Below are 11,752 nucleotides of genomic sequence, written 5' to 3'. Positions count from 1 at the left end.
GGAACACATTTCTAACATCTGGGCTAATGGTGGTTAAAGAAATCCCCCAAGTCCTGATTTGGCAAGAAGGAGGAGGAGGAGAAGGAAGAGAAGGAGAAAGAGAGAGGTAGGAGGGTAGGTGACCTGGACTAACGTCACAAAATATTTTGAGCAGATCAGAATTTAGTCATACACAGGTTATGATGCCAGCAGGTCATGCTCGGGACAGTCTGCCCTGAAAACAACTATGAGCAGGAGCTGCTGAAATCCTGGCAGACCCAGGGAGTGTTGTAATAAAGAGCAGCCTTCTCAGGAAGAGGGAAAGGGCAAAAAGGTCTGGAGCAAAGTTCAAGCAAGTAGAGTACTGACTCCTTCCGTCTAACATCTTTCAGATCAATAGTGGAGTGGAGATAAAGAACATTATTATGTAGGATGGTTGGTTTGTTTGTTATTTGTTTGTTTGTTTTCACGGTTAGATGTAAGGAAGACATAAGAAAGAGAGGCATAAGGAGTTCTTCACTAAACAACAAAATCATTAAAAGTTCACCTTGGTGTTATAGTTCTACCTTATTATTATGTGACTTGTTTGTTGCAAGTTTTCACACTGGGTTCTCCTATCCTTACAAGTTCAACAACCTTGTGGTAGAAAGTGTGATGTGACAGAAGTTGCTAGAGTAGTCTGACAAAACCAGGACTGTTCCAGTTAACTTTTGTGGCATAACAAATGACCTCAAAATTTAGCAGAAAAACAACCATTTTATTTGCTTACAATGTGAGGTGCCCGTAATTCAGGAATTGTTGGGCTCAGTTGGCTGTTCTCCTTGGAGTTCCTCAGACAGTTGCAGTCAGCTATTGGCTAAACTGTAATTATTTGAAGGCTCAGCTGAACTGGATTTTCAAGATAACCAGTAGTTGGTACTGGCTGTCAGCTAAGAGCTCAGCTGGGACTGTTAACCCAAGTATCTACATCCTGTCTCGTGGTGGGGCTGAGCCTTCTCACTAAATGCCACTGAAATCCAAGAAGCAGTATCATAAGACAGTGAGTCTGAAGAGCATGGAGAGCAAACATTCCAAGAGACCAAGGAAGAAGCTACACGACTTCTGACCTGGCCTTGGAAATCACTCAGATACACAGGCACTGAAATTTATTGGCCAAGGAAATCACTAAGACTAGCCTAAGTTCAATGGATCCCATCTTTCTACAAGAGGAATGTCAAAGAATTTGCCACCATCTTTTATCCACCACAAATGCCCTTTCTTCATTCTTCTGTAAATCTTTAATTGCTTCTTCTTCATTTCTTATGCTACTCATTTCATCCAAATTTGGAAATAGGCATCCTTTACTCTGAAGCTGTGGATTTTAATTGAAACCCTTTCTAACAGTCAAGCCAGAGGTATGGAAAATAAGTTTTCTATGTTTCGTTTGTTCCTAACATTTCAGTATACTATTTTGCAACACCGAAACTGTTAGAAGCAACATTTCTCATCCATAATTTGTGAAAGGCGTGTCATTTTTGAGTTAACATTTAATACATAGAATTTCAGTTAATTTTCCTTGAAGAAACAACATAAAACAAAGTTTCTTAAGCTTGGAAATCAGGAAAGAAAGGCAGTAGACTTTGTTACGTGCTGTTCTAGTACACTTGGTGTTATGTACGAGTAGTCTGTTCCTAGTTAATCTCAAATTACCTTTATATACAATAAAAACTCATCACTTTTAATCAAATTCTTTTTGTTCTCATATAAAAAGATGTTTCTAATCTCTTAAACTTTTTAGAGTAAAAGAATGTTCTTATTTTCCCCAAAAGGATGAAATTGTACTTTCTTTCCTCGTGGGCTAATAAGCATTTCAAATCCACACCCCCAAATCAGATGGCTTACTGAAAGGAATTAGGGTTTAACATGAAAATGGGGAGTTTCTTTGAAATATGCCTCATCCTAGACTGAAATTTTTTCAAAAATGTTTTTCATCATGCAATGTCTGCTTCCTTTTTTTCATCCCTTTTGTTTGTGTGGAGTGGTTGTGGTAGTTTAGTTCTTTTGTTTTTGGTTATTGTTTTTGTTTTTTAATTGATCAGTGGCTGTTTCTTCATTACTTTCTTCAATAAAATTTTCTTTCCTTCATGATACTGTCATATTCTCCTTCTCCTCTGCATGCTTCTCATGTTTCTATTCCCTTTCTTTACTATTCTCTATCCCTGAATTGGATTTGTATTAAAAGGAAATCAAGAGAGGAGAAACTAAACATAAATCTCTGTGTACATTTCACTCTAAGGATTTATGCATGGCTCTTTACTGAACCTCCCTAAATTAGAAGAACTTCAGCTTAGTAGACAGCCATTTAAATTAAATTAAAAAGGCTATTTAGAGCAAAGAGGGTGAATTTTAAAAGGTTAGGAAAGTATTAAGCTAAAAGAGATTTCAGATATATAGTAGGTAATAGGCAAATCTATAGTGACAAAAAGTAGATAAGTGGTTGTCAGGGACTGGAGGAGGGGCATTGGGGAATGACTATTAATGGGTATGGATTTCTTTTGGAGGCTATGAAAATGTTCTGGTAATAACGTTCAACACTTTATTGTTTTCTCTAATACCCTCGTGGGCCCTAGGACCTGTTCTTATTCTGAAGAACTCCTAAATTTCCATCATCAATTCTAAATAGGTTGTGGTACACCATCTTTGTGGGGTTGTGAGAGGCAAGCAGGAAAAAAATTGTTCTGAGGAACAAAGAGCCAAAAATAATCTCGAGCTGCAAGTGCTGCCTCACCACCCCCATGTATGGCTCATTCTAGTCACGCAGATGATCATAGTTCATTCTACTCTAAATAATCAAGAGTTTAAACTTGAATTAAAAACCTCAAAGGCAAAAATCTAACACAATCTTGAGTAAACAATTAAGGTGTTTATTAGTTTGTGAACTAGACATCCTGATACTGACATGAGTAGAAAGAATAGTATATAATGATTTGAAAATCAGAACACATACTATGGGATTTTGCTTAGTCATATAAAATTCAAACTTGTCTAAATAAAATGAAATTTTGATATTATTTCCTTTGGTAAAGAAAATTGGGTTCCTTAACCATATGCTCCTTGAGCTCATTTCAAGGTATTGTGCTTTATTTTGTTAATTTGGGGCATGAGATTGAGGGGGTTGCTTGTTTTCTATAATTAACTTCCATAATCTCTTTATAACTAACATCATTTGTGAAGACCTAATAGATTGATTAGTGTCCTAACCTGTACAAAGCTATTTCCTTCCCCTCTGAGAGCCTTGACTGTGAAAATGAAAATGTATGAGAAGATTGTACGATTTCTGGCCAAGAGGCTGTCGTGCGGGGGACCCTGCTCGCTGCGCCATTTGTCGTGCGGGAGACCCTGCTCACTGCGCCATTTGTCGTGCAGGGAAGCCTGCAGGGTCTCTGCTCCCGCTCCCCACACAAGAACGCAGGATATGGTGAGGCCAGAAAGGAACACCCACGGAGCCATAGGTAGGGGAGTCATATCACTATATTCTCTCTGGCGGCTCTATACTCTCACTGGAGGCTGGATCCACACTGTCTGCAAACCGCCATCCACGCTTGCCAGCCCAGCCGCCATCTTCTTGCTAGCCCCCATTCTTTCTCTCTCCTCTCTCTCTCTCTCTCTCTCTCTCTCTCTCTCTCTCTCTCCTAGCCACAGCAGTTATATCAGTGGCCAATGGCTCACTGGTTACAGCTGACGGCCAACTAGCCACAGCTGATGGCCATGCAATCACAGTTGGCCATTTACTACCTGAGCCAGCACCTGTCTATGTGAGGCCGAGAGCCTGGAAACTACTTTCTGGGGCTCTGCCCCCACACTCCACCCCTACAGGCTCTCGCCTCACAATCTACGCGACAAGCGTCTTCCGCGAGGGGACCTGTGCGAGGAGCCTGGGGGTGAATGCAATATCCTGGACATAGCCAGGCTCTCTGGGCACAGCCAGGGTTTCTCAGGGCACCACCAGTACTTCTGGGCACGGCCAGACTTCCTGGACTTCTTAGGGTACCACCTGTCTTCCCAGACACAGCCAGGGTTTCTCAGGGCACCACCAGTGCTTCTGGGCACGGCCAGACTTCCTGGACTTCTTAGGGTACCACCTGTCTTCCCGGACACAGCCAGGGTTTCTCAGGACACCACCAGTGCTTCTGGGCACGGCCAGACTTCCTGGACTTCTTAGGGTACCACTAGTTTCCCCGGGCACAGCTAGGATTTCTCAGGGCACTGCCACTCTCTGTGGGCACAGCCACACTTCCTGGACTCAGCCAGGGCTCTCAGGGCACTGCCACTCTCTCTGTGCCTCTCAGGGTACCCTGCTGGAACAACAGCAACTCACAATCAAAGTGCTTACATATTCTCAATGGCGGCCAGTCAAGAGACAAAAGCAAATATCCCCCAGTTCCACTAACAACAGTTCCCAAACAAACAGTCAAGCGGTCCATTAAATTAGGGATGGAAGGCAATTCCCCATAGTCCATAGTCATTTCGCCAGGGCTGTCCTAGGGGTGAGGGATGACCTTGACCTCACCCTCATCTCCCATGGAGGACTCAGCAAACGTTACCTCCTGGGACTATAAGTCCTGCATCCGGGCTGCCTGACCAGGAACTTCCCCGGCCCACAGGGCTGCAACGACCTTCGCTTTCTCTGGCCTGTGCTGGTTGGGGAACCGTCCACATCTTTCCACCCCTCCACGGGGCTCCATCTCTGCAGCAGCTGCATGGCTTTTCCTGTGCTGGTGGGAGAACCGTCCACATCCTCCCACCCCTCCACGGAGGTCCAGCTCTCCGGCAGCTGCTCCTCCTGGTCTTCCTGAGACTGAGTGTTCATACACACAAACTGCTCCACCGTCCTTTGGAGAGCTTTGGCCGGCACCATACCCTGCTCGCTGCGCCATTTGTCGTGCGGGGGACCCTGCTCGCTGCGCCATTTGTCGTGCGGGAGACCCTGCTCGCTGCGCCATTTGTCATGCAGGGAAGCCTGCAGGGTCTCTGCTCCCGCTCCCCATACAAGAACGCAGGATATGGTGAGGCCAGAAAGGAACACCCACGGAGCCATAGGTAGGGGAGTCATACCACTATATTCTCTCTGGCGGCTCTATACTCTCACTGGAGGCTGGATCCACACTGTCTGCAAACCGCCATCCACGCTTGCCAGCCCAGCCACCATCTTCTTGCTAGCCCCCATCCTTCTCTCTCCCCTAGCATAGCCACAGCAGTTATATCAGTGGCCAATGGCTCACTGGTTACAGCTGACGGCCAACTAGCCACAGCTGATGGCCATGCAATCACAGTTGGACATTTACTACCTGAGCCAGCACCTGTCTATGTGAGGCCGAGAGCCTGGAAACTACTTTCTGGGGCTCTGCCCCCACAGAGGCAAAGTAAGTAAATGCTGTGCTTACCTCCTCTCAGGACCACCTCAATTACAACTAAACTACAGAACAACCATCATTAAGAATCGTCTGAATTCTGGCTGAAGAAAAGTCATACAACTAAACACATACAGAGGAAGCCACCTCAAGACTGGTAAGAGGGGCAGAGACACAGAACTGGCTGGTCCCACACCTGCGTGTGACCATTACAAATCGAGAGGGATATCTTGGGTGTGGGGGTAACCACCGGAGGAGTGAGGGGTCCCAGCCCCATACCAGACTATGCAGCCCAGGGTCCCAGTGCCAGAGAGAGAAGACCCCATAAATTCTGGCTGTGAAAAAGAGCATAGATTGTGGCTAAGTGAGGTAAGGGCAGCTGCAGTCACAGACATTCCTCTTAAAGGGCCCGACCACAGACTTATCCACTGACGGACTCACTCGCTGAGCTCTAGCACTGGGTCAGCAGCTGGAAAGGCGCCAGGCCAGGGACATGGGGAGGAACTGAGTTGTCTGGCTTCAGAACAAGAGCTGGAAAGGCAGCTTTCTCCCGGATGCAGGAGCTGGCAGAAGCCATTGTTTCTTTGTTGAGCCCTCTCCTTCCCTGCATGCAGACACAGACAAATGTCATATCTGAGTCTCCATCAAACTGGCTATCACCTTTCATCTGCCCTGCCCTGGTGATTCCCAGAGACCACACCACACCCAACTTCTGGGCACACCCAAGCTGCTTCCCGTGGCTTTTCTGTACAAACCTGTCTTAGCTCATACTGCAGACTTCTCTAAAGTCTCTCAAAGGTTCACAAAACCCAAACAAGTAGCATTTGGCTTCGGCATGTCCCATACCTCTGGCTGAGCAGCCCTAAGCCTAGCATTAGCGACAGCTGGCCTTGATTTGAGACTTGACCTCTTGAGGCCCATCCAAGTCCAGTGCAGGTGGCAGCCATCTGTGGGTTGATTTGTGTCTCATATCAGGTGGCCCTGGGCATGGCACAGGTGGTCACTAAATTTATACTATAGCAATGTTCCCTCCCAGGGGGCCACAGGGCTGACATGCCTGGTGGCCACCTTCAAACCAAGCCAGAGTATCACATGGCCACCTCCAAAGATGACACACCCAAAGGGAAGACAGGACAGGCACCAGGCCCCTGCTAAATTGAACCCTGCTCCATAGGGTCAGCCCCTATACAACAGTTTCTCCACTGTAGTCACAGCCAGTCCTCACAACCAATCAGCCCAAGGGTAAATCCCTCCCATTGAGGTGCAAACAGCAACCAAGGCTCAACTGCAATAGTAGGGCACATACAACCCACACAAGGGGCACATGTAGAGCACCCAGCTATGGTGACCAGGGAAACTGCACCCTGGGTCCTACAGCATACATACTATATAAGGTCACTGTACTAAGACCAGCGGGCAGAGAAGCCCTACCTTATACATGAAAACAAACACAGGGAGGCAGCCAAAATGGGGAGACAAAGAAACATGTCCCAAATAAAAGAACAGAACAAAACTTCAGAAAAAGAACTAAACAAAATGGAGAAAAGCAATCTACCACACACAGAGTTCCAAACACTGATTATAAGGATGCTCAGTGATCTCCGGGAGAATTTCAATAAAGAGGGAACATAATAATGGAGATAGAAAACATGAAGAAGAACCAGTTAGAAATAAATACACAATAACTGAAATGAAGAATACATTAGAGGGAATCAACAGTAGATTAGATAAGCAGAGGATCAAATGAGCAATTTAGAAGATAAGGGAGCAGAAAACACCCAATCAGAACAGCAACAATAAAAAATAATTCCAAAAAATAAGGCTAGTTTAAGGGGTCTCTAGGACAATATCTAGCATATGAACATTCATATAATAGGGGTACCAGGAGGAAAAGAGAGATGAAGGAATTGAAAACTTATTTGAATAAATAATGAGTGAAAACTTCCCTAACCTGCAGAAGTCCAGAAAGACATACAAGTCCGGGAAGTGCAGAGAGTTCCAAACAGGAAGAGCCCAAAGAGGCCCACACCAAGACACATCATAATTAAAATGGCAAAGGTTAAAGACAAAGAGAGAATTTCAAAAGCAACAAGAAAAAAGCAGTTAGTTACCTACAAGAGAGCCTCCATAACACTTTCATCTGATTTCTCAACAGAAACTTTCTAAGCCAGAAGGGATTGGCAGGAAATATACAAAGTGACTGAAAGCAAGGATCTACAACCCAGATTACTCTACACAGTGAAGCTATCATTTAGAATGGAAGGACAGATAAAGATCTTCAAAGACAAGAAAATGCTAATGGAGTTCATTACCACTAAACCAGTACTGCAAGGAATCTTAGAGGGACTTCTTTAACAAAAGAAAAAATAAATAAATCAAAAGTGTGAATAATGAAAATTGCAATAACTACATATCTGTCAAAAATTACTTTGGTTGATGCTCCAATCAAAAGATGGGGGGGGCTGAATGGATAAGAAAAAAAAACCCTACATATGCTGCCTACAAGAGACTCACTTCAGATTGAAAGACACACACAGAATATAAGTAAAGGGATGGAAAAAGATATTTCATAAAAATGGAAACAAACAAAATCTTGGGTAGCAATACTTATAGCAGACAAAATAGACTTGAAAACAAAGGCTATAATAAGAGACAAAGAAGGACCTAATCTTCTAGGACTGAAGAAACTCAAAATGCTACTTTGAGGGGATAAGCACACCCATATGTTCATTTTAGCATTGTTTACAATGGATAAGATGTGGAAGCAGCCTGGGGAGTCTGTCGATGGATGAATGGATAAAGAGGAGGTGGTATATAATGGAATATTGCTCGGCCATAGATGGGAATGGGTCCTTGCTATCTGTGGTGGCATGAATGGACCTGGTGGGTATTGTGCTGAGTGAAGTGTAAGACAGAGAAAGACAAATGCAGTGGGATTTCGCTTGTATGTGGAATCTAAAGAACAAAATAAACAAACAAAACAGAAACACTCATAGATACCAAGAACATTTTGATGGTTGCCAGATGGGAGGGGGTTTGGGGGTGGGTAAAAAAGGGGAAGGGGTTAAGAAGTACAAATTGGTTGTTACACAGTAGTCATAGGGATATAGGGTATGGCATAAGGAAGATAGTCAATAATATTGTAATAACTATGTATGGTGTCAGATGGGTACTAGATTTGTTGGGGTGATAGATGGGACAGGGTGGAAAAGGAGAAGGGATTAAGAACTACAAATTGGTAGTTACAAAATAGTCATGGGGATGTAAAGAGTAGAGAATATAGTCAATAATATGGTAATAACTATGCATAGTGCCAGGTGGGTACTAGAGTAGTCAGGGGGAATCACTTCTTAAATTATATAAATGTCTAACCACTATGTTGTATACCTGAAATTAATATAAAATAGTATTGAATGTCAAAATAAATAAATAAATAAATAAATAAATAAATAAATGGTAAAAAAATAAGAAAATATTAGTTCAAGGTGAAAAAAAAAAAGATAGACTTATAAAATCTTGCAAGTTCTTCAATAGAAAAAAAGGCATTTATTCTAATGCATAAATAATGTGTTGATATAGCTTTCAATGTCTCATATAATTCTCAATGGCATAGTTTAATGATTTAACATTATTCAATATAAAAAACATTAAATGCAAAAAAATATTGGAATCAAAAAGAGACGAGGAGGAGGAGGAGGAGGAGGAAGCTTCTAGAGAGCTAGAGCTGAGACATGGGATTTGGGTTTGAAATCTGGTCCAGTATGTGCTTAAGATTAGAGAGCACCCTGACAATTCATCGGTGGGAGAAACCACAGGCCTGAGAATCCTAGAAGTCTCAAAACAAGCCTGCCGTTTTTGACTTCCTTCTACCTAATACAATTTTGACTGCCTTCTTTGGCCAGCTCTGTAACCCCCTAGCTGGTCCTCTGGGATGCCCACACAAAACCAAGTAGTTTATTCTGTCCCTTCCTTGTCTAGCCATGTCATTACCATATGGGTAGTAGTTTGAGGGCCTCTGGACTTACTGTTTCTTCTGAGAGGACATGCTCTTCCTTAGATGACCAGATGGCTCCCTCCCTTTCACCCCTGTGAGATGGGGTTCTCCAGGAAGCTCACTCTGAAACAGACTTCTGCACATGGGATGTTTATGGTGGGAGGTAAGGAAGGTGGTAATATTCTTGGAATCATCTGTGAAAAGTAGAGAAAGAAACTGACAAAGGCTCAACAGACTCAGCTGGCCCCAAGGGAAGACTCTGAAACTGAAATCGCCTGTCAGATAGGTCCTTTGGGGCTTCATACCCCCACCTTAATCTTCACTAGACATGGGCTTTCCACAGGAAAGACATGCCCTTGAGAGAGCAGATCTTTGCTGCTGAGTCAATCCCTGAAAGTTCTGGCATGAAAGCAGCCTGGTGACAATTCTCCGGCAACCATGGTAGATAGTCCTTCCTTGAAGGGGGAATCTGGTGGCACATCTCTGGATCTATGCATCCTTCACTCCATGCAGACTCTACATAAAGGTTACCACCTCAGAGGAGCCCTTCTGACTCTCCTTCATAAAAATAACATCCCCATTCCTTCTCTCCAAACACAACCCCAGCTTTTTTCCCCTTTACTTTGCTTTATTTCCACTTGATATGTTATATATTTATTTAAGTGTATATTTTACACACACACACACACACACACACACACACATACATACACACACACATACATACACACACACACACGCACACACACAAACATGCTAAATGTTTCATGAGAGCCTGAACTTTGTTTAGTTCAAATTTCTCTGTTCCAGCACCTAGAACATGCAACAATTCCTGGTACATGGTAGGCAGCCAAAAAATATTTATTGAATAAGTAAATCAAGTCTGTCTAGCATCTAGATCCCTTCATCTGAGGGAAATAACCACTGTGACAATCAGTAATTTTGTTGATTACAGCTAGGATTTTTAGGTACTATCCAAAAAGACTTAGTGAGTAGAGAAAACCAAGAATCTTAATCTAAATTGATGCTGTCTACAGTCTGACTCACTAAAGATGCCCTCTACAGCTGGCAGGAGGAATGCAGGCAAACTTATTCTAATGTAGAAGGGACCTGCTCTGAGAGCCCCTTAAACAAAACAGAATGCATTCATTTGCTAGGGCTGCTGTAACAATGTACCACAAACTAGTGGCTTAAACAATGGAAATTTGTTTTCTCACAGTTCTGAAGGCTGCAGTTCTAAAGATGGAGACCAGGATATAGGCAGGGTTGGTTTCTTTGAAGGTCTCTCTTGTTGGCTCGTAGATGTCCATCTTCTCCCTGTCTTCACGTAGTCTTCTCATTTATGTCTCAGTCCAAATTTCCTCTTACAACACCAGTCGTATTGGATGAGGGCCCACTCTAATGTAACCTCATTTTAAATTAATTACCTCTTTAAAGACTTTCAATTCCAAATACAGTCACATTCTGAGGTGCTAGGGTTTAGGACTTCAACGTAGGAATTTAGCCCATAACACACAACCAACTAGATTTCAGGGTTAACAACAAAATAGATACAAAAATTAATTCATGTGCCACAAGCCTACTCTAAAATAAATGAGCATCAACCCACTTAGAAAATTCCAGTAGACTACGCTGATGTGAAAACTAATTGAGAGCATATACTAAAGGAACCAGAGAGCCTTACAGGAGTGCTTTCTGTCTTTTGACAGGTGGGCAGGCATAATCTAGCTTCAAATTGACACTGGAAACCTGCATTCTACACTAAGGCACATATTAAAAGAAGATTTACTGTCCAAGACATTATATTGAAGAATGACTTGGCCCCAGGGTAAATAACTTCTGGATCAGTTGTGTCAGTAATAACAGCTGTTATTTTTTTTTTAACTTTTATTAAATTTGTTGGGATGACATTGGTTAGTAAAATTATATAGGTTTCAAGTGTACAATTCTGTAATACATCATCTATATATTGCATTGTGTGTTCACCCCCCAGAGTCATTTCTCCTTCCATCACTATATATTTCATCCCCTTTTACCTTCTTCTACCACCTACTCCTTACCCTCTGGTAACACTAAACTCTTGTCTGTGTCTATGATTTTTTGTTTGTTTGTTTGTTTGTCTTGTTCATTTCTTGCTTTCAGTTTTAATATCCCACATATGAGTGAAGTCATATGGTTCAAGACTTTTTCCTGTCTGACTTATTTCACCTAGCATGATAATCTCAAGATCCATCCATGTTTTCAAAAATGGGACTATTTCATCTTTTCTTATGGTCAGGTAATATTCCATTGTGTGTATGTATGTACCACATCTTCTTTATGTAGTCATCTGTCAAAGGACACTTTGGTTGTTTCCTTGTCTTGGACACCATGAATAATGATACAATGA

The 11,752-nt window shown here is 42.8% G+C and overlaps 1 long non-coding RNA gene across 1 annotated transcript; it reads left to right on the top strand.

Annotated features, from left to right (window-relative positions):
• The first annotated feature begins 805 nt into the window (after positions 1-805).
• On the top strand, positions 806-7,738 carry LOC109450876 (uncharacterized). The gene is made up of 3 exons (XR_002137895.3): positions 806-1,373; positions 5,413-5,526; positions 7,525-7,738. It is a non-coding gene; the product is annotated as an uncharacterized LOC109450876 (long non-coding RNA).
• The last annotated feature ends 4,014 nt before the right edge of the window (positions 7,739-11,752 follow it).

This window comes from Rhinolophus sinicus, chromosome 2 (assembly GCF_057876585.1).
Source record: "Rhinolophus sinicus isolate RSI-liver-muscle chromosome 2, RSI-T2T, whole genome shotgun sequence".
NCBI classification, from domain to species: Eukaryota; Metazoa; Chordata; class Mammalia; order Chiroptera; family Rhinolophidae; genus Rhinolophus; species Rhinolophus sinicus.
The sequence above is the reverse complement of the archived record's forward strand: the minus strand, read 5'-3'. Positions and strand labels throughout refer to the sequence as shown.